A 26,732-nucleotide genomic window follows, 5' to 3' on the forward strand; every position below is an offset into this window, starting at 1 on the left:
GTACAGGGTGATAAGCATGGATCAATCTGCATTCTTCTACATGTTGATCTCCAGTTGAACCAGCACCATTTGCTGAAAATGCTATCTTTTTTTCCATTGGGTGGTTTTGGCTCCTTTGTCAAATATCAAGTGACCATAGGTGTGTGGGTTCATTTCTACATCTTCAATTCTATTCCATTGGTCTGTCTGTCTGTCTCTATACCAATACCATGCAGTTTTTATGATTATTGCTCTGTAATACTGCTTGAGTTCAGGGATAGTGATTTCCCCAGAAGTCCTTTTATTGTTGAGGATAGTTTTAGCTATCCTGGGTTTTTTTTTTATTTCAGATGAATTTGCAAATTGTTCTGTCTAACTCTTTGAAGAATTGGAGTGGTATTGTGATAGGGACTGCATTGACTCTGTAGATCGGTTTTGGCAAAATGGCCATTTTTACTATATCAGTCCTGCCAATCCATGAGCATGGGAGATCTTTCCATCTACTGAGATCTTCTTCAATTTCTTTCTTCAGAGGCTTGAAGTTCTTATTGTACGGACCTTTTACTTGTTTGGTTAAACTCACACCGAGGTATTTTATATTATTTGGGACTATTTTGAAGGGTGTCGTTTCCCTAATTTTTTTCTCAGCTTGTTTCTCTTTTGTGTAGAGGAGGGCTACTGATTTATTTGAATTAATTTTATACCCAGCCACTTTGCTGAAGTTGTTTATCAGTTTAGGAGTTCTCTGGTAGAACTTTTGGGATCACTTAAATATACTATCATATCATCTGGAAATAGTGATATTTTGACTTCTTTTCCCATCTGTATCCCCTTGATCTCCTTTTGCTGTCTGACTGCTCTGGCTAGAACTTCAAGCATTATATTGAATAAGTAGGGATAGAGTAGGCAGCCTTGTCTAATCCTTGATTTTAGTGGGATTGCTTCAAGTTTCTCTCCATTTAGTTTAATGTTAGTGACTGGTTTGCTGTATATGGCTTTTACTATGTTTCGGTATGGGCCATGAATTCCTATTCTTTCCATGACTTTTATCATGAAAGGGTGTTGAATTTTGTCAAATGCTTTCTCAGCATCTAGTGAAATGATCATGTGGTTTTGTTCTTTCAGTTTGTTTATATAATGAATTATGTTGATGGTTTTCCGTATATTAAACCATCCCTACATGCCTGGGATGAAGCCTACTTGATCATGGCGGATTATTGTTTAGATGTGCTTTTGGATTCCATTTGCAAGAATTTTATTGAGTATTTTTGCGTCGATATTCATAAGGGAAATTGGTCTGAAGTTCTCTTTCTTTGTTGGGTCTTTGTGTGGTTTAGGTATAAGAGTAATTGTGACTTCATAGAAGGAATTCGGTAGCGCTCCATCCCTTTCAATTTTGTGGAAAAGTTTGGACAGTATTGGTATGATGTCTTCTATGAAGGTCTGATAGAATTCTGCACTGAAACCATCTGGACCTGGGCTCTTTTTGGTTGGGAGACCTTTAATGAATGATTCTACTTCTTTAGGAGATATGGGGTTGTTTAAATGGTTTATCTGTTCCTGATTTAACTTCATATCTGTCTATGAAAGTGTCAATTTCCTGGAGATTTTCAGGTGTTTTTGAATATAGGCTTTTGTAGTAGGATCTGATGATTTTTTGAATTTTCTGTGATTCTGTGGTTATATCTCCCTTTTCATTTCTGATTTTGTTAATTTGGACACACTCTCTGTGTCCTCTCGTTAGTCTGGCTAAGGGTTTATCTATCTTTTTGATTTTCTCAATGAACCAACTTTTGGTTCTGTTGATTCTTTCTATGGTCCTTTTTGTTACTACTTGGTTGATTTCAGCTCTGAGTTTGATTATTTCCTGCCTTCTACTCCTCCTGGGTGTATTTGCTTCTTTTTGTTCTAGAGCTTTTAGGTGTGCTGTCAAGCTGGTGACATATGCTCTCTCCTGTTCCTTTCTGCAGGCACTCAGAGCTATGAGTTTTCCTCTTAGCACAGCTTTCATTGTGTCCCATAAGTTTGGATATGTTGTACGTTCATTTTCATTAAATTCTAAGTAGCCTTTAATTTCTTTCTTTATTTATTCCTTGACTTGGTTATCATTGAGTAGAGCATTGTTCAACTTCCATGTACATGTGGGCGTTCTTCCCTTATTGTTATTGAAGACCAGCTTTAGCCCTTGGTGGTCTAATACGACGCATGGGATTATTTCTACCTTTCTGTATCTGTTGAGGCCTGTTTTATGACCAGCTATATGGTCAATTTTGGAGAAAGTACGATGAGGTGCTGAGAAGAATGTATATCCTTTTGTTTTAGGATAGAATGTTCTATAAATATTTGTTAAGTCCATTTGGTTCATGACTTCTCTTAGTCTGTCTATGTCTCTGTTTAATTTCTGTTTCCATGATCTGTCCATTGATGAGTGTGGGGTGTTGAAGTCTCCTAGTATCATTGTGTGACGTGCAATGTGTGCTTTGAGCTTTTGTAAGGTTTCTTTTATGTATGTAGGTGCACTTTTGGAGCATAGATATTTAGGTTTATGAGTTTATCTTATTGGATTTTTCCTTTCATGAATATGAAATGTCATTCCTTATCTTTTTTGATGACTTTTAGTTGAAAATCGATCTTATTTGATATTAGAATGGCTACTCCAGCTTGCTTCTTCTGACCATTTGCTTGGAAAGTTGTTTTCCAGCCTTTCACTCTGAGGTAGTATCTGTCTTTGTCTCTGAGGTGTGTTTCCTGTAGGCAACAGAATGCAAGGTCCTCATTGTGTATCCAGTTTATTAATCTACGTCTTTTTATTGGGGAGTTGAGACCATTGATGTTGAGAGATATTAAGGAATAGTGATTATTGCTTCCTGTTATATTCATATTTGGATGTGAGGTTATGTTTATGTGCTTTTCTTCTCTTTGTTTTGTTGCCAAGACGATTAGTTTCTTGCTTTTTCTAGGGTGTAGCTTGCCTCCTTATGTTGGGCTTTACCATTTATTATCCTTTGTAGGGTTGGATTTGTAGGAAGATATTGTATAAATTGTTTTTGTCATGGAATATCTTGGTTTCTCCATATGTGTTAATTCAGAGTTTTGCAGGATACAGTAACCTGGGCTGGCATTTGTGTTCTCATAGGGTTTGTATGACATCTGTCCAGGATCTTCTGGCTTTCATAGTCTCTGGTGAGAAGTCAGGTGTGATTCTGATAGGTCTGCCTTTATATGTTACTTGACATTTTTCCATTACTGATTTTAATATTATTTCTTTGTTTTGTGCATTTTGTGTTTTGATTATTAGGTGCCGTGAGGAATTTCTTTTCTGGTCCAAGCTATTTGGAAATCTGTAGACTTCTTGTATGTTTATGATCATCTCTTTCTTTAGGTTAGGGAAGTTTTCTTCTATAATTTTGTTGAAGATATTTACTGACCCTTTAAGTTGGGTGTCTTTGCTCTGTTCTATACCTATTATCCTTAGGTTTGATTTTCTCATTGTTTCCTAGATTTCCTGGATGCGGTGGGTTAGAAGCTCTTTACGTTTTGCATTTTCTTTGATGCTTGTGTAGATGTTTTCTATGGTATCTTCTGCTCCTGATATTCTCTCTTCTATCTCTTGTTTTCTGTTGGTGATGCTTGTATCTATGGCTCCTTGCCTCTTCCTTTGTTTTTCTATATCCATGGTTGTTTCCCTGTGTTCTTTCTTGATTGCTTCTATTTCCATTTTTAATTTCTTAAATTGATTGTGTTTTCCTGGAATTCTTTCAGGGATTTTTGTGATTCCTCTTTTTTATTTATGTTTTCCTGCTTTTCTCTAAGGGAGTTCTTCATGTCTTTCTTGAAGTCCTCCATCATCATGATCAAATGTGATTTTAAATCTAGATCTTGCTTTTCTGCTGTGTTTGGATATTCAGTATTTGCTTTGGTGGGAGAATTGGGCTCCGATGATGCCATGTAGTCTTGGTTTCTGTTGCTTGGGTTCCTGTGCTTGCCTCTTGCCATCAGGTTGTCTCTGGTGTTACTTTGTTCTGCTATTTCTGAGAGTGGCTAGACCGTTCTAGGAGTGCTATAGATCTGTTTCCCTCTTTTCTTTCAGCCAGTTATGGGAACAGAGTGTTCTGCTTTTAGATGTGTAGTTTTTCCTGTCTACTGGTCTTCAGCTGTTCCTGTGGGCCTGTGTCCTGAGTCCACCAGGCAGGTTGCTTGGAGCAGAAAAGTTGGTCTTACCTGTGGTCCTGCGACTGAAGTTGCTCATGGGGGGCTGCTTTTGAGCTCTTGATGAGGGCAGCAACCAGGAGGGCGTGCGCTGCCTTTTCCGGGAGCCCCCATACACAGGTGTCCCAGATGGCATTAGGTGTTTTCCTCTGGAGTCAGAAATGTGGGCAGAGTGTAGTCTCTTCTTGCTTCCCAGGCGTGTCTGCCCCTCTGACGGTTTAGCTCTCCCTCCCACAGTATTTGGGTTCAGGGAGCTGTTGACTGCATCCCTTCAATCCAGGTGGTGTCTGGACTGCAGGGGACCTGCCACCCCAGGGCTCCTTCTCCGAGGCCGTATACAGTTTCCTCTTGGGCCAGGGATGTGAGCAGTGGTGAGCAGTATTGGTGGTCTCTCCTGCTCTGCAGTCTCAGGAGTGCCCACCTGTCTGGTCGGTGAGTTCTTTCTCCCAAGGGGTTTGGGAGCAGTGAGCTGTGGGCCGGGATCAGCGAGGTTGGGGCTCCAGTTAAAAAAACCTTAATTTTTGCTTTTAATTTGCAACATTGTGTAAAATTTCCATTTGTATTTCAGTCTATACTGCTGAGACAGAAACTTGGAAAACAGCAAGAAGAATGAATTCTTCTCTGGTAAATACTCCCCAGGTCAGTGTCCTGTCTACATTTCTTTCAAAATTCTTTTTATTATTTGAACTGCTCAAGACATTTGTCCTCTACCTATGATAATGTTATCTGAAGTGTTTTCTGTGATTTATCTTGTTCTTCGCCAATAAACAAAATTAACTCTTTCGGCCTTTCACTTAAAATCCCATCGGGAGAGAGCTCTCAGAAGTGTGGACAATCCTGAGAGCTCAGAAGAGACAACTACTTCTGCCCACATTCCTGACCCAAGAGGAACCTGCCTAGTGCCCTCTAGATACAGGATCAGTCAGCAGTAGGAACCTTCTGGTTTCTGCCTGCAGCTAAAAAAGAACTGAACTGAACCTGACCCACCGCTCCCTGCACCCAAATCTTGTTGGAGAGAGAGCTGGACTCTCAGAAGTGTGGACAATCCTGAGAGCTCAGAAGAGACAACTACTTCTGCCCACATTCCTGACCCAAGAGGAAACTGCCTAGTGCCATCTGTGCAGAGACACCAAGGCAAGCTTACACCAGAGACAAACTGATGGCAAGAGGCAAGGGCAGGAACATAAGCCACAGAAACCAAGGCCACTTAGCATCATCAGAATCCAGTTTTCCCACCAAAGCAATTACTGGATACCCCAACACATGGGAAAAGCAAGATTTGGATTTAAAATCACACTTAAGAATGATGATAGAGGACTTTAAGAAGGACAAAAAGAACTCCCTTAAAGAAATACAGAACAACACAGGTAAACAAATAGAAGCACTTAAAGAGGAAACACAAAAATCCTTTAAAGAGTTACAGGAAAACACAACCATAGAGGTGAAGTAATTGAGCAAAACCATCCATGATTTAAAAATGGAAATAGAAACAATAAAGAGAGCACAAAGGGAGACAACCCTGGATATAGAAAACCTAAGGAAGAGATTAGAAGGCATAGATGCAAGCATCACCAACAGAATATAAGAGAAAAATCAAGAATCTAAGGCGCAGAAGATACCATAGAAAACATCTACACAAGCATCAAAGAAAATGCAAAACATAAAAAGCTTCTAACCCACCACATCCAGGAAATCTAGGAAACAATGAGAAAATCAAACCTAAGGATAATAGGTATAGAATAGAGCAAAGACACCCAACATAAAAGGTCAGTAAATATCTTCAACAAAATTATAGAAGAAAACTTCCCTAACCTAAAGAAAGAGATGATCATAAACATACAAGAAGTCTACAGATTTCCAAATAGCTTGGACCAGAAAAGAAATTCCTCACGGCACTTAATGATCAAAACACAAAATGCACAAAACAAAGAAATAATATTAAAATCAGTAATGGAAAAATGTCAAGTAACATATAAAGGCAGACCTATCAGAATCACACCAGACTTCTCGCCAGAGACTATGAAAGCCAGAAGATCCTGGACAGATGTCATACAAACCCTATGAGAACACAAATGCCAGCCCAGGTTACTGTATCCTGCAAAACTCTGAATTAACACATATGGAGAAACCAAGATATTCCATGACAAAACCAAATTTACACAATATCTTTCTATAAATCCAGCCCTACAAAGGATAATAAATGGAAAACTCCAAAAAATGGGTGAAACTACACCCTAGAAGAAGCAAAAAAGTAATCTCATTGCAACGAAACCAAAAGAAGAGAGACAAACTAATATAATTCGACCTTTAACAACAACAATAACATATTACAACAATCACTTTTACTTACTGTATCTCTCAACATTAATGGACACAATTCCCCAATAAAAGGATATAGAAAATAGACTAGATACATTTGCAGCGTACAGGAAATGCACCTCAGACACAAAAACAGACACTACCTCAGAGTTAAAGGCTGGAAAGCAACTTTCCAAGCAAATGTTCTGAAGAAACAAGCTGGAGTGGCCATTATTATGTTGAAAAAAATCGACTTTCAAACAAAAATTATCAAAAAAATATGCACGGACACTTCATATTCATCAAAGGAAAAATCCATCATGATGAACTTTCAGTCCTAAATATCTATACTCCAAATGCAAGGGCACCTGCATTCGTAAAAGCTCAAAGAACATGTTGCACCTCACACAATAATAGTAGTAGATTTCAACAGCCCACTCTCATCAATGGACAGATCATGGAAACAGAAACTAAACAGAGACATAGAGAAACTAACACATATTCTGAACCAAATGGATTTAATAGTTGTTTACAGAACATTTCGTCCTAAAACAAAAGGATATACCTTTTTCTCAGTACCTCAAGATACCTTCTCCAAAATTTACCATATAATCAGTCAAAAAACAGGCCTCAAAAGATACGAAAGGATGCAAAGAAATAATTCTATGCATCCTATCATATCACCACAGACTAAGGCTGGTCTTCAATAACAACAATAACAGCAGAAAGCCGACATATACATGAAAGCTAAACAGTGCTCTACTCAATGATAACTTGGTCAAGGAAAAAATAAAGAAATTAAATAATTTTTAAAATTTAATGAAAATGAAGGCACAACATACGCAAACTTATGGGACACAATGAAAGCAGTGCTAAGAGGAACAGCCATAGTTCTGAGTGCCTGCAGAAAGAAATTGGAGAAAGCATAAACTACCAGCTTGACAGCACACCTAAAAGCAGGAAGAAAAAAAAAGAAGATTAGATGGCAGGAAATAATCAAACTCAGGGCTGAAATTCACCAAGTAAAAACAAAAAGAACTAAACAAAGAATTAACAAAACCAGGAGCTGGTTCTTTGAGAAAACCAACAAGATAAATAAAACATAAGCCAAACTAACCAGAAGGCACAGAGTGTGTATCCAAATTAACAACATCAGAAATAAAAAGGGAAACATAACAACAGAATCTTAGGAAATTCAAAGAATCATCAGATTCTACTACAAAAGCTTATATTCAACAAAACTGGAAAATCTGGTGGAATTGGACAATTTTCTAGACAGATACCAGGTAGCAAAGTTAAATCAGGATCAGATAAACAATCTAAACAATCCCATGACTCCTAAAGAGGAGTCATTAAAAGTCTCCCAACGGTTCCCCCCGCACCCCCCCCCCCAAAAAAAAAGCCCAGGACCAGGTAGCTTTAGTGGAGAAATATATCAGAACTTCATAGAAGACCTAATACCAATACTGTCCAAACTATTCCACAAAATAAAAATGGAAGGAACACTACCCAGTTCCTTCTATGAAGCCACAATTATGCTTATACCTAAACCATACAAAGACCCAACAAATAAAGAACTTCAGACCAATTTCCCTTATGAATATCAATGCAAAAATACTCAATAAAATTCTTGCAAACCCAGTCCAAGAACACATCAAAATGATCATCCATCATGATCAAGTAGGCTTCTTCCCAGGGATGCAAGGATGGTTCAATATATGGAAATCCATCAATGTAATCCACTAAGTAAACAAACTCAAAGAAAAAAATCACGTGATCATTTCATTAGATGCTGAGAAAGCATTTGACAAAATTCAACACCCCTTCATGATAAAGTCTTGGAAAGATCAGGAATTCAAGGTCCATACCTTAACATAATGAAAGCAATATACAACAAAGCAGTAGCCAACATCAAAGTAAATGGAGAGAAACTTGAAGAAATCCCACCTAAAATCAGGGACTAGACAAGGCTGCCATTTGTCTCCCTACTTATTCAGTATAGTTCTGGAAGTACTAGCCAGAGCAATCAGACAACAAAAGGAGGTCAAAGTGATACAAATTGGAGAGTAAGAAGTCAAAATATCACTGTTTGCAGATGATATGATAGTGTATTTAAGTGACCCCAAAAGTTCCACCAGAGAACTCCTAAGCCTGAAAAACAACTTCAGCAAAGTGGCTGGACATTAAAGTATCTCAGACAAATCAGTAGCCTTCCTCTATTGAAAGGATAAACAGGCTGAGAAAGAAATTATAGAAATGACACCCTTTACAGTAGTTATAATAACATAAAATATTCGGTGTGACTCTAAGGAAAGCAAGTGAAATTTCTATATGACAAGAACTTCATGTCTCTAAAGAAAAAAATTGAAGATCTCAGAAGAGGGAAAGCCCTCCCATGGTCATGTATTGGTAGAATTAACATAATAAAAATGGCCATTTTGCCAAAAGCAATGTACATCTTCAATGCAATCCCCATCAAAATTGCAACTCAGTTCTTCACAGAGGTAGAGCAATTTGCAAATTTATTTGAAATAACAATAAACCCAGGATAGTGAAAAATATCCTCAGGAATAAAAGCACTTCTCGGGGAATCACCAATCCTGACCTTAAGCAGGATTACAGAGCAATAATGATTAAAAATAAGCAAAAAGCAAAAACTATGATATTGGTACACAGATGGGGAGGTAGATCAGTGGAATAGAATTGAATACCCAGATGTGAACCCATACACCTATGGTGACTTATTCTTTGACAAAGGAACTAAAATCATCCAGTAGAAAAAAAGAGCGTTTTCAACAAATGGTGCTGGTTCAATTGGAGGTCAGCATATAGAAGAATGCAAATCGACCCATTCTTATCACCATGTAGAACCTTAATTCCATGTGCATCAAGGACCCTCTATGTATAATCAGATACACTCAAACCCATAGAAAAAGCCTCAAACACATGTGTACTGGGGAAAATTTCCTGAACAAAACACCAATGGCTTATGCTCTAAGATCAAGAATCGACAAATGGGACCTCAGAAAACTTAAAAGCTTCTGTAAGGCAAAGGACACTGTCATTAGGACAAAATGGCAACCAACAGATTGGGAAAATATCTTTACCAATCCTATGTCTGATAGAGGGCTAATATCCAATATATTCAAAGAACTTGAGAAGTTAGACCCCAGAGAGCCAAATTATCGTATTTAAAAAAATGGGGTACAAACCTAAACAAAGAATTCTCAGCTGAGGAATACTGAATGGCTGAGAAGTACCTAAAGAAATGTTCAACATTCTTAGTCATCAGGGAAATGCAAATCAAAACAACCCTGAGATTCTACCTCACACCAGTCAGAATGGCTAAGATCAAAATCTCGGGTGACAACAGATGCAGGCGAGGATATGTAGAAAGAGGAACACTCCTTCATTGTTGGTGGGATTGCAAACTGGTACAACCCCCCTGGAAATCAGTCTGGAGGTTCCTCAGAAAATTGGACATTGCACTCCCTGAGGACCCAGCTATACCTCTCCTGGACATATACCCAAATGAGGCTCTAACATACAATAAGGACATATGTTCCACTATGTTCATAGCAGTCTTATTTATAGTAGCTACAAGCTGGAAAGAATCCACATTCCCTTCAACAGAGGAATGGTTACTGAAAACAGGCTGTATCTACACAATGGAGTACTACTCAGCTATCAAAAACAATGACCTCATGAAATTCATAGGCAAATGGATTGAACTAGAAAATATCCTGAGGGAGGTAACCCAATCACAAAAAATGCACACCTGGTATTTACTCACTGATAAGTTGATATTAACGCAAAAGCTCGAATTATCCAAGATATAATACATAGACTACATGAAGTTCAACAAGAAGGATGACCAAATTGCAGATGCTTCAGTCCTTAAAAGGGGGAACAAAAATATTCACAGGAAGAGACATGGAGACAATGTTTGGAGCAGAGACTGAAGTAATGACATACCTGGCATACAGCCCATATATACAGCCACCAAAACTAGATAATATTGATAGAGCCAAAAGTGCATGCTGTCAAGTCTGATAGAGCTGTCTCCTGAGAGGATCAGCCAGAGTCTGTCGAATACAGAGGCAAATCCTAGCAGCAAACCATTGAACTGAGAATGGGGTCCCCGTTGAAGGAATTAGAGAAGTGAGAATTATTGAAGGAGCTGAAGTGGCAGCCCCATAAGAACAACAATACCAACCAACCACAGCTTCCAGGGACTTAACCACTACCCAAAGACTACACATAGACAGACCCATGGCTCCAGCTTCATATGTAACAGAGGATGGCCTTGTTAGGCATCAATGGGAGGAGAAGCCCTTGGTCCTGCCAAGGCTGGACCCCCCACCCCCAGTTTGGGGGGAAATGTCAATATGGGGTGGAAAAGGATGGTGGTTGGGGGAGGGGTAACATCCTTGTAGAAGAAGTGGGGGGGGGGGGATGGGATAGAGGGCTTACAGCCGTGAAACCGGTAAAGGGAATAACATTGGAGATGTAAAATTTAAAAAATCCAATAAAAGTAAAATGATAAAAATATTTTTCATTTATAATAGGACTAACACAGCCTTGCCCCATTATGTTTTCTCTGGATGTTATACGGTGAGGACAAAAATTTCCAAGGACTGGAGACCTACAATTCTGAAAAACAATGTATTGTAATGATGTTCAAACGGTATATTTATGGCTAATTTCTACATTGGATGGACTTGTGTTCTTTAATAATAGTGGAAAAGAATGGTCCCCTGTGCTACATAAATTGCATTTCAGGAATAGTCAAGTTTCCAGAAATAACTATGAATGTGGATCTGCAAATACATGGATGCTGACATCCATGGAAATACAGAGTATATGGGATAGTAGAATTATAATACACTCATGGTCTTAAATCCTAAGGGTAAATATTTCAGCTCTTTCGAGGCACAGATGGTGGATGGAATATGTGGCTTTCTATGACCATAATATTGATGGGTTTGTGAGGAGATGCAGATTGCAATACTCTGGTATCTCTTTTTATATCACAGAGTGATCATTGGTGTTTTGACACATGAAATCTGTTTGCCTTGGGAGACATTCTGTCCAGTCTCAGTGTTTGCAATGGTTTGAATATGCTTGACCCATGAAGTGGACTTGTTAGAGTAGATGTGGCCTTGTTAGAGTTAATGTGTTACTGTTGGGGTGGGCCTTGGTATCTTTCCCCTGTCTGCTTGAAACCAGTTTACTCCTGGCTTCCTTTGGACGAAGATAGAGAAATCTTAACCTCCTCCAGCACTGTCTTAGTTAGGGTTTTACTGCTGTGAATGGACACTAAGGCAACTCTTATAAGGACAACATTTAATTGGGGCTGACTTACAGGTTCACAGGTTCAGTTTATTATTACCAAGTCAGTAATATGGCAGCATCCAGGCGGGCATGGGGCAGGAGCAGCTAAGAATTCTACATCTTCATCTGAAGGCTGTCAGCAGAATACTCACTTCCAGGCAGCTAGGATGAGGGTCTTAAAGCCCACAATGACAGATCTACTCCAACAAGGCCACACCTCCTAATTGTGCTACTCCCTGGCCTAAGCATATATAAACCATCACAAGGCCATGGCTTCTGCCATGGTTCCCACCATGATGATAATAACTGAACTTCAGAACCTATATGCTAGACCCAATTAAATGTTGTCCTTTATAAGAGTTGCCTTTGTCTTGGTGTCTCTTCACAGTAATAAAACTCTAAAACTATGAGGAAAGTTCTCAGTATATAGATTATTTTCTTTTTCTCTTTGGCTTCATTTTTTAATAAGTAGTATAAATACTATTGTCTCTAACTTTGTAGTGCAAAGTTAGAATATATTATTAAGAATTTTCTGGAGAGTATTGCCTTGGTTCTGTGGAAAAGTTATCAATTTCAAGCATGAATAAATGTCCTTCTCATATTGTTCTCTCTTTTTTTTCTTTAGCAAAAAGAATGTTCCATTCCCCTATGTTTTTTGCCTCTTCCAAGTTATGTATAACATAGGGAAAAAATCTGAAGGGTTATGGTGATGTTTCTTTATAATAGTATTTTATTTTAAGTATATAAATGCTCATCTATATTTCCATGTACACTGAATGATACATTATGCCCCTGAATCCCTGAGTTCAGCATCAACCCCTTGAGACTGAAGTCACACATGGCAGTGAGCTGCAATAGGGGCTGAAAGAGAAGAAAATATAGTCAACATTTCAAGATTCAAATTTTCCATTCAGTCAGTTTCATTAGCAATAATGTTTTAAAAAAAATACCTGAATAATTAGTATAATCTCTTTCAATTAAAAAATTTGATTAGATCAAATAAAATGATTCCACATCATCTAAATGTGATGGCACACATGCCATTTATTTACACATATAGTAATTATAGTGAAATACCATATGGAATTTATGAAATTGTTAATATCTATATCACATATGGCAATGTTCAGAAAAATTTAGATAATTTTAATGCTGTCTAATACTGTTTTTTCTATTTACTTTGTTATTTGGAATATAATCTATTAATATTTTAGATAACATCTTTTATTAAAATTCAAATTTAATTTTCTTTTGTGTATGTTATTACATTTGCTTGAATGTTTGTACATGTCCTGTGTATCCCTCCAGCCTGTAGAGTTCAGAAGAGAGCATTGGATTTCAAAGACTTGGGATTAAAAATCTGTTTTGTAGTTCCTTGTGAGTGCCGGGAAACAATTTTGAATTGGAGAATCCAAATTTCAGACAGAATTTCAAATGAAGTGATGGTGGCATATCCTTCATCTGCAGCTTAGGTTGTAGAAAACATCAGAAAATTCCTGTAGGGGAGTAACATTATGAATGTAAGGAATATAGTATTTCATTCTATACATTGTCTATGTATCAGAGCAGCAATGCTTAACTTCTGACATAGTTCTTCAAAATTCATAGAAGATGTTTGTCTTGATACATTTGCCATGAATCATCACAAATTTCTTCTTATTATTTAGGTCTTTTCTACCTAGGAAAATACTTGTGTCCAGCAGAACTTGGTAAACAGGCATTTTTTCATTACAGTGTCTGTTAACATTCAAGGACGTGGCTGTGGATTTCTCACAGGACGAATGGGAATACCTTGACTGTGCTCAGAGGGCGTTGTATGTGGATGTGATGTTGGAGAATTACAAAAATCTATTTTTTGTGGGTAAGAATAGTTTTCTTGTAGAATTCCGATTCATTCATTGAATTTACTAACTACTGTGTGTTTATGTAAACTCTCTGAAATATCTAGAGACTTCCAAAATAAAGATAACTCTTGTTAGCGACAAAACATTTTCATTTTCTTTCCTTTATATTTCTCTATTAATCTCTCCAAACCATGTATCTGCTTTTTAATCAAAACTTGCCAATTGAAAAGAATTTAATATTGATAGCAAATATATATATATATATATATATATATATATATATATATATATATATATTGCCAGACACATATTAATTAGAATATCTTATTTTTATTAATGTATTTAGGTATTCATTTAGTTATGAATTTATAAAACACAGAATATTTTAAATAGAGAAAGATCTGGTGGTTGTGAGAATTTTGTTGTTGCTTATTTATTTACTTTTTGATTGACCTGTGGTCTCTATGTTTAATACCGGTACAACATGGTTTCTTTTGGGTATTATTATTATTATTATTATTATTATTATTATTATTATTAACTTTTCTTTTTTCAAGTCCAGTCATTACTCCTCCCTTGGTCCACCCTCCCATAGTTCCTCATCTCATTCCTCCTCTTCACTGTCTCGAATAGGATATCCCCTCCTTTGCCCCAGCCCTTCTCACTCCCTGGGGCCTCACATCTCTTGAGGATTAGGTGCATCTAAGATCTCTCAGATACTGAGCCACCAACCAGACAACATACATGACCTGTTCCAAGGCACCTGACACAAATACAGCAGAGGACTGCATGGTCTGGCTTCAGTGGGAGAAGATACACAACATGGTTTTTATATCATGAGTTTCATGCCAATATGGATTACATAATGAATTCCTAGCTGACAAAGCTATACTGTGTCACTGTGTCACAACACATAAAGAAGAAAATAGAGAAATTTTGTTTATATGATCCTTTAGTGAGTTTTTTCTCAAAGGTTTTTAGTTATTGCTGTATCACCAATTAACCCTACCTTCTGCAAAGTATTGTGTTAAATAAGATTTAGGAGGCTTTTATATTTCTAGTCATTTGATATAGAAGAGATTTGCAGTTCATCTAAGCATCCATGTAATGATTGTAAAACAAGGAAGACCTCTCTTGAGATCCCTATCCTTGAGAATGGCTAATTTACCTTAGAAGACTTCAGTAAACACAAGACATTCTCTTACTCCTCTACTGATACTGTTCATTTCTAACTGTACTTTCTTTCAGAGAGTCATCACTTATGTCATAAATATGAGAACATCTTGGATGAAGATACGCAGTGTATTGTCCATAAGCATGTGAATATTCAGTCTTATAAATGTCACGAACTTGGAAACCCCATTCCTGAATCCATCCAAAGTATATCTCATAAAACCAGTCACAGAGATATATCTCTTGAATCATCGTATATAAACAGACCTGATTCTGTAAACACCAAGGAACCTTGTAGATGTAAAAATTGTGTAAACTGTTTAAATTTGTGCTCTATCATTAGTCTTTATCAAGGAATCCACATAGGACAAAAAGAACACAACACAGAGTTTGATAAAGTTTTTGACACTAAACATGAACTCAAGCTTAAACAAACCAATAGTGGAAATAAACCTTACAAATGCAGTAAATGTGACAAATGCTTCACCCGCAAAGGAGATCTTTGGAGTCATCAGAGAATTCATACAGGAGAGAAACCTTACAAATGTAGTAAATGTGACAAATGCTTTATCCGCAAAGGAGATGTTATTATTCATGAGAGAATTCATACAGGAGAGAAACCTTACAAATGTAGTGAATGTAGTAAATGCTTTACCCACAAAGGTGGTCTTAGAAGTCATCAAAGAATTCATACAGGAGGGAAACCTTACAAATGTTGTGAATGTATCAAATCTTTTAACCGGAAACGTAATCTTAGAATTCATCAGAGAATTCATACAGGAGAGAAACCTTACAAATGTACTGAATGTGCCAAATGCTTTACACGCAAAGGAGATCTTATTATTCATCATAGAATTCATACAGGAGAGAAACCTTACAAATGTAATGAATGTGAAAAATGTTTTACTGTCAAAAGTGACCTTGGAATTCATCAGCGAATTCATACAGGGGGGAAACCTTACAAATGTAATGAATGTATCAAATCTTTTACACAGAAAGGCAACCTTAGAAGACATCAGAGAATTCATACAGGAGAGAAACCTTACAAATGTATTGAATGTGACAAATGTTTCACCCAGAAAGACATTCTTAGAAGACATCAGAGAATTCATACAGGAGAGAAACCTTACAAATGTAGCGAATGTGACAAATGCTTCACCCAGAAAGGCGATCTTAGAAGACATCAGAGAATTCATACAGGAGAGAAACCTTTTAAGTGTAGTGAATGTGATAAATGCTTTACCCTAAAAAGTGAGCTGCGAATTCATCAGCGAATTCATATAGGAGGTAAATTATACAACTGTAGTGAATGTGACAAATGCTTTACCCAAAAATGCAGTCTTAGTATTCATCAGAGAACACATGCAGCAGAGAAACTGTATAAATATGATGAATGTGATAAATTCTTTACCGAGAAATGTAATATTAGCACTCATCAGAGAATGCATGCAATAGAGAAACATAACAAGTGAGGTGAATGAGGCAAATCCTTGTGAAAAAGTATCATTTTAGACCTCTTCAGAGAGTACATACAGGAGAAGACCTTACAAATGAAGTAAATGTGCAAATCCTTCACTGTTGACTTATCTCTTAGATACATCAGAGAACACATAGAGGAGAGAAAGCATACAGATAGAATGGATGATGCTCTTTTCCAGAATATCAGGTCTAAGAAAATATCTTATAATTCATGGTGGGAAAAAGTTTCCAGTAGGAAAAGTGTGGCATGTGCTTCATGCAAGCAGTGTTTTTGTGTTACTTCAGGCTCTCCACTAGAGAATTGTTATGAACATGAGAGACTCGTGGAAAATTTAATGTAAATGTTCAACTCTCAGAAACTATCAAGCATTTACCCTAAGAGTACCTCTGAAATTGTGACAATGAAAGAAATTTTTCTTTAAAACTTTTAGTTGTTCACCCTTCAAATAGTTCATAATGAAAACCCAGTGGGGAAGCCAGAAAAATGTGATGATATTCTGTAACAATTCCTAGGAGACTGAAATATCCATTGTAAAGGGAATTACCCACTGAGTGAGATTAGCAATACTCTTCTCAAACTAATGACACCTATAGCATTCTGTATGTCTAATCCAAATGAAAAAAACTCAAATTATACTTTGTATAAGAGGATATGGCAAACTAAGCCACCAAGATAGGATGTTCTTTATCTGTAGATGTGCCTACAGATATGCAGTTCCCTCCAAATGTCCAGTATTCATAATCTGTATTATATGCTAGTTTCAAGTTTTAGGATAGAAACTATGTTTGAATTCTTTGGCTTTGACCATTAACTCCTTGTCAATACTCCTGTGTGTACCTCCAATAAATCTCACTGATTCAACAAGTTGGACTTGTTTGTTTTCAGTCTCCACTTGGGGCGGGTAGATGAGTATATATGTTGCATTTCCCTAGAAAATGTCTCTCATAAAACATAGCTGAATCCACTAAGATTTTCTGCCAACTTGTAACAGAACATTAATGCTAGAGCAGTGTTTTTTCATCCTTGGGTTGGTAACCCCTTTGTGTGTGGAATGACCTTCTTATGGAGATTGGTTAAGACAATAGGAAAACACATATTTTCAATGGTCTTAGGACTGAGATACAATTTCTTTGTCTCCATGTGTCTGCCTGCATAAGAATACATTGAGTTGTTTGACAGTGCTGTAGCATTAGGAAAGTTGAAACTACTGTATCAGAGAGAATGCATTTGTGTTAACTAAAATATGGAAGATTGTGTTCAGTGCTCCAGGCTTACTGCCAATGTGTACTAGGTAATGTTACAGTGGCTCCACACTGACAGAATGTAGAGTCTTTGGGAGCCTGAAAAATAAACCTGTTCACTTCTTTGAATTCAAATAAGGTAGAACTACCAAAGAACAAATGAAAATCTTCATATTCATCAGTGATAGGCATCACCCTCTGGGTTGTGTCCCTATGAGGCTCTTAACTCATAGGTCTTGATTCAACCCAAATCCAATACCCTCAGAACAGTGCTTCCCATGAGCAAATACTACAGACCATTATGGTATCCTCCTTACTGTACCTTAATACTCCACTTTATATACTACATGAAATGAATTAGATGTGTTATTTTTGTTAAATAATTTACAGGATGCTAATATGTACACATCGCAGTATACTTGTGAAAAAAAACTCAGTACATGACTTTACTAAGCTATTTTCTTCATTTTAATTTTATGTGTGAGTACATTCTTACAAATACCATGAGATTATGAACCTAACCTATGAACAGTGGATGAGGTACACAGTTTAGAAATCCCAACTGTTTCCTGGAAATTTATTTTTAAGAACTGAGAAAACAAGAAGAAAAGTCTTCCCTCCCAGCCAAAGCATTATATTTTAATATTAATACTAAATTCAGAAAGACTTACCAAAAAATGGACCTATAGGTAGAGTGGTTTAATAGTGAACAAATACATATAATTTCCTAATTTTTGCTTATTTTAAAATAAGGAAGTCATTTAACTCATGAGAAATCAGAAATTTTGTTGCTTCCTGTTTTGAGTGTTGAAACATGAGCTCATTTTTAGTAGAATCTTGAGTACAGAGAGACCCCAACTTTCAAATGATCATAAATAATTTCTATCAGTTGCTTCATGAGGGATGTTGAAACTCTCACACCAGGCAGTTGACAGGTGTCTGGACTGGCCCATAAACATCTTGAAATTGCAACCAGCTAGACTGTCTCTGGTGATTGAAATTTCACATATTCAATGGATCTGGTATTCACTGCTTGATGACCTTGGGATCCTTATTCTGAATCCTAAATTGTATGTTTTTCAACTTGTATATACTGAAAAGATAGGAATTTTACAGGCAAATGCATGGAACTTGAGAATATCCTGAATGAGGTAACCCAGTCAAGGATATGCATGGTATGCACTCACTTGTAAGTGGATATTATCCTTGAAATACAGGTACCATGTTACACTCCACAGACCAAAATAAGCTGAACAAGAAGGAAGGCCCAAGGGAGGAAGCTTGAATAAGCTTCTCACTTAGAAGGGGTAGTAAAATAGTCATAAGAGGCAGATGGAGGGAGGAATGTAGAGAGGAATGGAGGGTTCAAGATTAGGTGTGGGGCAGAACAGAAGAGATGGATAGATGACCATAAAAATGAATATAAAAAAATGAATGTAAATCTGCATCTGATGTGAGTAAGGAGTTAGGGGACATCTCCAGGATGAGATAGAGACCTGGGATAAAGGATGTGTCCAGGTATCAATGGGGTTAACAGCATTGAGCGTATGGAACCTGATGAGACCACAACCTGTAGGAAGACAGGAACACCAGTGGAGCAATAGAGACCCCAACGCACCCACAAAATTTTCAACCCAGGATTTATCTTGTCTACCAGTAGTGCAGGTATAGGGAATGGAACAGAATCTGAGGGAATGGCCAACTAGTAACTGGCACAACTTGAGACTTGTCCCATCGGCAAGCACCCATCTCTAACACTATTAATAGTACTTTGTCATGCTTGGATACAGGAGTACATTATCCTCTGAGATGGCCCACCAAGCAGCTGACTCAGACATATACAGACAGACACAACAGCCAAACAGTGGATGGAGTTTGGGGACTCTTATGCAAGAACAGGAGGAAGGATTGTGGCTCCTGAAAGGGATAAGAACTTTATGGGAAGACTAACAGAGTCAACTAAACTGGACCCTTGGGGATCTCAGTGTCTGAGCCACACAGAAAATATACAGGCCAAACTAGGCCTCACTGCTTATATATAGGAGATGTGCAGCTTAGTCTTCATGTTGATCTCAAATAAATAATTGGCTGTCCCAAAAGCTGTTGTCTGTACTTGGGATATGTTCTACTAGCTGGCCTGCTCTGTCTGGTCTCAATGGGAGAGGAGGTGCTTAGCCTGGCAGAGACTAGAATTATTTGGGTGGAGAGGATGCCCATGATAGCCCCCATCCACTGAGAGCAGAAGGGGAGAGAAGGAAATTGGGGAAAGATTGTAGAAAGGGGTGACTGGGAAGGGGGCAGTGATGTTAAATGAATAAGCTAAAAAAAAAAAAAAAAAAAAAAAAAAAAAAAAAAAAGATTGTAAACCACGGGATGTCTTGACCAAGACCTAAAGTAAACAGTTGAGTTGGAACTCTAATCTAAAAAGAAGACTACCTGGTTCATTTCCCAAAACTGTTCCTGCTTCCCTTTATTGTGTAACTGTTACCCTAAAGTATTAACAAAATGTTCATTCTAATTCTGCAATATTGACTAAGCTATGATTGCTCAAAAAAAAAAGCCCCCAAAAGATCAAAAGCAATTACGTGATAATGCCTTGTGTAACAGAAAATCTACAGAGTTCAGACAAATGTAGTTTAGGTATTTAATAACTCCAGCCTTGGTTTTCACCTTTTGCAGCATTGCTTCAACTGGCAAAGGAAACAAAGTTGTTTTTCATCCTTTAAACTTAAGTTTCATCCTATGAGTTCTTTCTCAGAGATCTTGAAATCTGCAAGAGACAAAAGCATGAATGAATGTAAATTCTTTGTAATTGCCACAATAGCAAATAGTACTGAGTTTGCAAAGGACAGATAATACAAGTCCTTGATCCGATTATTCTTATGTAAATATCCTGGAAACCACAAATTTTATGAATGCAATCAAAATTAGTCCAGTGTATTTGATCAGAAATTTCCCAACAAGACAGTTTAAAACAGTTTTGTTCTTGGCCATTTCCAAGCCCCACTTTCTCTGACTTGGGAGATTCTAGGCCTACCACGCTTCAGCTCCTGCCACTCACTGGACTGCTCATTGGTAACTTTCCTAGGACACTACATGATGTTCTTGTTGGTAAGGGGAATTTTCATGTCATTGCAAAATCCATGCCTTTGACATATGCCCTTGTTATGGAGCAATTTGTGCCCCAAGTCCTCTGGAAATGAAGGTTTTTCCTTCTCATCCTTTCTGCTTTTAGGTCCTCTGTGCATCGTCTGGACCCACTCATCACTGGCAGTTCTGGTTACTTGGTTCCTCTAATCCCTATTCTACTTATTACTCAAGTCCAGCCAGCCTCTACCTCTTTTTCTGCCCCACTTAGATCTGTGCAACTCACTCTGTCTCCAGCTGTCTTCCACACAGCCTCAAGTGTCAGGCTGTCCTATATTTACCCTGGGGAACCTTTCCTCCACTTCTCATGCTTGCTGCCAGCCTAGAACAGAACCATATCTAATAGAATGCTGTACCCTGGAACCTGGGTACTCACCTTATGAACACTTCAAATAAAGGTTAACCTACCTACTTGTTATCTTGGAATTCTAGCCTCTTGGATAAAATATACATAGCAAAAGAAAATAAGCACCCTAATTTTGATGTTCAGTTCTCATTCCCACAATACAGTATTAAAAATTAAGACAAAATAGCCTTGCCTAAAATCACACATTCCACAGTGGTTTCTCATAAGCAATACAATGAAAATTATTCCAAAGACACGGAACGAAAGAAAGACTGAAGTGTATAAAGAGGTAACAAGCATATGCATGAACTCAAAGAGGACATGAACAAAATGATTGGTGGTCAAGAAAACATGAGCAAATGACTCAAGGAATTGATGACAATGAGCTTATGAAAACCCAGTTACAAGAGAGAAAGAAAGCTCAACCTAAAGGTAAATAAGAAAGGAAAAACTCACTAAGTGTAAAAGAAATTTTATAGAATATAAGAGATTAGGTATAAAGACAGTGGAGGAGAAACAGTGCCTCATTGAAAAAAAGTTTTAATTTAATTTTTTTTAACTTACTCAGTTTACATCCTGCTCATTGCCCTGTCTTGTTCACATACTCCCACAATTCTTTCTTCAATTTCCCAGTCTACTTCTCTGAGCAGGTGGGAGAACAATGGATATCCCTGTACCCTGGCACTTCAAATATCTGGGAAACTAGGCACTTCCTTTCCTGTTGAGGGCAGGCAAGGCAGCCCAGCTAGAAGAACATATCCCATATACAAACAAGAGCTTTTGGGATAGCTACCCGCTCTCTGGCTACAGTTGTTCATGACATACATGAAGACTGAGCTGCACATCTGCTACATATGTGCAGGGAGGCCTAGGTGTAGCCTGTGCATGTTCTTTGGTTGGTTCAGACCATGAGAGCCCCAAGGGCCCAGTTTCGTTAACTTTGTTGGACTTCCTGTAGAGTTCCTATCCTTTTTGGGGGCCCACAATCCTGTTTTCTAGCAAATGGACCTAAGAAGCAAGCTAAAGTAGCCATTCTAATATTGAATGAAATAGACTTTCAACCAACATTAATCAAAACAGTGAAGGACACTTCATAATCATCAAATGTAAAATCTACCATGAAAAGCCTTTTTTTTAAGTGCTCAATGTAAGCAGGCTTGTTACAGCTGAAATTCCCACTGTATGTTCTACATTAATATAATATCTTCTAAAACATGTTCCAGCAAATAGCAGTGTACAGAGAATTACTGGGAAGCCAGATAATTATTTAGGTCAAAATGTAATTTTGAATTTAGTAAAGTGACACTAAAAAGCTTTCTTTATCCTTCCCTCACAGATTCCCACTATTAAGAGCCAAATATTAAATTAGTTGATTGGCAACGGTGACTTTTGGGAAAACAATTCAGAAATTATAGATTCTGTAAGGAAATAGTAAGTTGGTGGTCACCCCCACTATTAATAGCCTAAAGCAGAATCCATCCTCCACGATCCTGACAGCACCATGAAATGATTAGTAACTCTCACACAATTTTATCATTCAGAAGTTGTTTTAAAGGTGCTTTTAGATAAAACAGATAATTTGTTTAAAAAAAAATGCATGGTGCGTGCAGACTCATGGCTGTCCAAGATACAGAAAATAAGAATATGTATGGCACATTCACTGAATAAGTAAGTTATACCATCCCACCTGTGTAGCTCTGGGAACACTGGGGAAGAGTAAGGGGGAAGAAATAGGGATAGAAAGGGAAAGGCCTTGACATGCCATCTTCCTGACTCCATACAGCTATTTTACTCGAGTCATCCCTAGCAATTGTACTTACTTTCTCTGGCCTCACTCTACACTGTCCTTAGCAACAGTCTAGAAAAGGACATGCTCATGGAGTCCTACATTTTGTGTATATACTGTTGGCTATAGACATATTTTGAGAGAATGTGTATCATTATTTTTAGATGTGAATATTCTACTATGCCAACCAGGCTCCAGCATATAGCACGAAGGTCATAATGTCAAAGACAGCCCTGGATAACCTCGGTGGGTCCAAAAAAGAAAAAAAAAAAGGTGGATATGAGTTGGGAGTTTGGACCAGGTTAAAAATAGATATAGAAAGTGAGATTAGGAACCAGGAGATGTATATATACTTGAAATGTCAAAAGGAAAAAGAAAAGAAAGAAATTCAATGGATGACCAAATCAGTCTGTTAGATCATTTGGGAGGGGTGGTGGTGGTAGTGGTAATCTTATTTGGTTTTATACCATATAATACTAACTTCTTAGAATCTGGATTCCTATACTCTTATCCTATACTATTGAGTACTTAAAGTACTCTTGGTGTTAATTCTTTTATATTCTGACAGAATTCTGAAGTGAACCTAACTGGTCCTTGCCCTTTGTGGGAATGCATGTTGCTGCATATAGATAAATTTCTTGTATAATTTGAAATATTATTCCATGTTGATTTACTTTGGCTATGTAGTATCCATCCAAAAGTTCATCCATTTAGAGTTTTCAATGTAGTTCAATAGAGGCCTCTAAAGTGCATGTCATAGAAGATCCACAACGTTTTACTAATTATGCTCTGTAGTTAGATTGGGTTCTTCTGAATACATGATAACAAAAGGTATGCACATATAGATATCATTACTTGTTGGATTGTGAGCTAGAGCAGTAAATTCATAATAAGTCTAGATCTTGAAAAAATTAAAAGAATAACAAGATGAAAAATGTAGAGAACTGTTTTGTTTGTTTGTTTGTTTGTTTGCTTTACAACTTTTCTGTGGAAATGGGAACAAAAATCTATTCACCCAGGAAAGCAAACCAGTGAAAGCACAAAGTATTGAAACCATGAAAGATAATCACAGGAAACTATGAGTCTTTGTTATGTTTTTGTTTTTTGATTTGTATCACTGCCCTGCATTCATGTATGTGTGTAAACCAAATTATACGTAAGTCTTTTGTATGTAGGGTCCAGAAAAGGGTGTTTTGTCCCCTAGAAATGAAGGTAGAGATGATTATGAATTACCATGTATATTTGCATTTTGGCAGTTTTCTTTCAGATAAAGATGTGCTGTGTTGTATGTCAGTTCACTAGGAAAAGAAGCACCCCAAAATAGTTCCAGAATGCCACTGGACCAGAAAAAAAATCACTATCCCTTCCTTTATGAAATGTATAGAAAAAAATAAAGACTAGTGAGAGGACATCTCAAAAGAGCTAAGATGCAATGACTTCATATGATCCAAGCCTTATGGAAGAAGCAGCTATAAACTGCCTAAAACCATCAACGTAATCCACTATATAAACAAACTGAAAGATAAAAACCACGTGATCATTTCATTAGATGCTGAGAAAGAATTTGACAAATTCAACACCCCTGCATGATAAAAGTCCTGGAATGAATAGGAATTCAATGCCCATACCTAAACACAGTAAAAGCCACATACAGCAAACAAGTAGCTAATATTAAACTCAATGGAGAGAAATTTGAAGCAATCCCACTAAAATCAGGAACTAGACAAGGCTGCCCACTCTCTCCCTACTTACTCAATATAATTCTTGAAGTTCTAGTCAGAGCAATCAGACAACAAAAGGAGATCAAAGGAATACAGATTGGAAAAGAAGAAATCAAAATATCACTATTTGCAGATGATATGATAGTATATTTAAGTGATCCCAAAAGTTCCACCAGAGAACTACTAAACTTGATAAACACCTTCAGCAAAGTGACTGGGTATAAAATAACTCAAATAAATCAGTAGCCTTCCTCTACCTAAAAGAGAAACAAGCCGAGAAAGAAATTAGGGAAATGACACCCTTCATAATAGTACCAAATTACAGAGCAATAGTGATAAAAACTGCATGGTATTCATACAGAGACAGACAGATAGACGAATGGAATAGAATTGAAGACCCAGAAATGAACCCACACACCTATGGGCACTTGATTTTTGACAAAGGAGCCAAAACCATCCAATGGAAAAAAGATAGCATTTTCAGCAAATGGTTCTGGTTCAACTGGAGGTCAACATGTAGAAGAATGCAGATCGATCCATGCTTATCACCCTGTATAAAGCTTAAGTCCAGGTAGATCAAGGACCTCTACATCAAACCAGATACACTCAAACTAATAGAAGAAAAAGTGGGGAAGCATCTCAAACACATGGGCCCTGGAGAAAATTTCCTGAACAAAACACCAATGGCTTATGCTCTAAGATCAAGAATCGACAAATGGGATCTCATAAAACTGCAAAGCCTCTGTAAGGCAAAGAACACTGTGGTTAGGACAAAATGGCAACCAACAGATTGGGAAAAGATCTTTACCAATCCTACAACTGATAGAGGCCTTATATCCAAAATATAGAAAGAACTCAAGAAGTTAGACCGCAGGGAGACAAATAACCCTATTAAAAAATGGGGTTCAGAGCTAAACAAAGAATTCACAGCTGAGGAATGCCGAATGGCTGAGAAACACCTAAAGAAATGTTCAACATCTTTAGTCATAAGGGAAATGCAAATCAAAACAACCCTGAGATTTCAGGTGACAGCAAATGCTGGTGAGGATGTGCAGAAAGAGGAACACTCCTCCATTGTTGGTGGGATTGCAGACTGGTACAACCATTCTGGAAATCAGTCTCGAGGTTCCTCAGAAAATTGAACATTGAACTACCTGAGGACCCATCTATACCTCTCTTGGGCATATACCCAAAAGATGCTCCAACATATAACAAAGACACATGCTCCGCTATGTTCATAGCAGCCTTATTTATAATAGCCAGAAGCTGGAAAGAACCCAGATGCCCTTCAACAGATGAATGGATACAGAAAATGTGGTACATCTACACAGTGGAATATTACTCAACTATCAAAAACAATGACTTTATGAAATTCATAGGCAAATGCAGAGAACTGGAAAATATCATCCTGAGTGAGGTAACCCAATCACAGAAAAACACTCAATGCTATGCACTCATTGATAAGTGGCTATTAGCCCAAATGCTTGAATTACCCTAGATGCACAGAACACATGAAACTCAAGACGGATGATCAAAATGTGAATGCTTCACTCCTTCTTTAAAAGGGGAACAAGAATACCCTTGGCAGGGAATAGGGAGGCAAAGATTAAAACAGAGGCAGAAGGAACACCCATTCAGAGCCTGCCCCACATGTGGCCCATACATATACAGCCACCCAATTAGACAAGATGGATGAAGCAAAGAAGTGCAGGATGACAGATACCAGATATACATCTCTCCTGAGAGACACAGTCAGAATACAGCAAATACATAGGTTAATGTCAGCAGCAAACCACTGAACTGAGTATGGGACCCCCGTTGAAGGAATCAGAAAAGACTGGAAGAGCTTGAAGGGGCTCAAGACCCCATATGAACAACAATGCCAACCAACCAGAGCTTCCAGGGACTAAGCCACTACCCAAAGACTATACATGGACTGACCCTGGGCTCCAACCTCATAGGTAGCAATGAATAGCCTAGTAAGAGCACCAGTGGAAGGGGAAGCCCTTGGTCCTGCTAAGACTGAACCCTTAATGAACGTGATTGTTGCGGGGAGCACGGTAATGGGGGGAAGATGGGGAGGCGAACACCCGTATAGAAGGGGAGAGGGAGGGGTCGGGGGATGTCGGCCCGGAAATCGGGAAAGGGAATAACATTCGAAATGTAAATAAGAA

At 37.7% G+C, this 26,732-nt stretch overlaps 1 protein-coding gene across 1 annotated transcript in view; it reads right to left on the minus strand.

Annotated features, from left to right (window-relative positions):
• Positions 1-12,844: 12,844 nt before the first annotated feature.
• Positions 12,845-26,732, minus strand: part of Zfp945l1 (zinc finger protein 945 like 1) — a 39,072-nt gene continuing 25,184 nt past the window's right edge. The window contains exons 6-7 of the transcript XR_010059547.1: positions 20,229-20,328; positions 12,845-13,316 (exon numbers count right to left, since the gene is read on the minus strand). The gene's annotated coding sequence lies outside the window, so the exon portion shown is untranslated. The remainder of the gene's footprint in view (positions 13,317-20,228; positions 20,329-26,732) is intronic.

The sequence above is a fragment of the Rattus norvegicus genome, chromosome 1 (assembly GCF_036323735.1).
Source record: "Rattus norvegicus strain BN/NHsdMcwi chromosome 1, GRCr8, whole genome shotgun sequence".
Classification (NCBI taxonomy): Eukaryota; Metazoa; Chordata; class Mammalia; order Rodentia; family Muridae; genus Rattus; species Rattus norvegicus.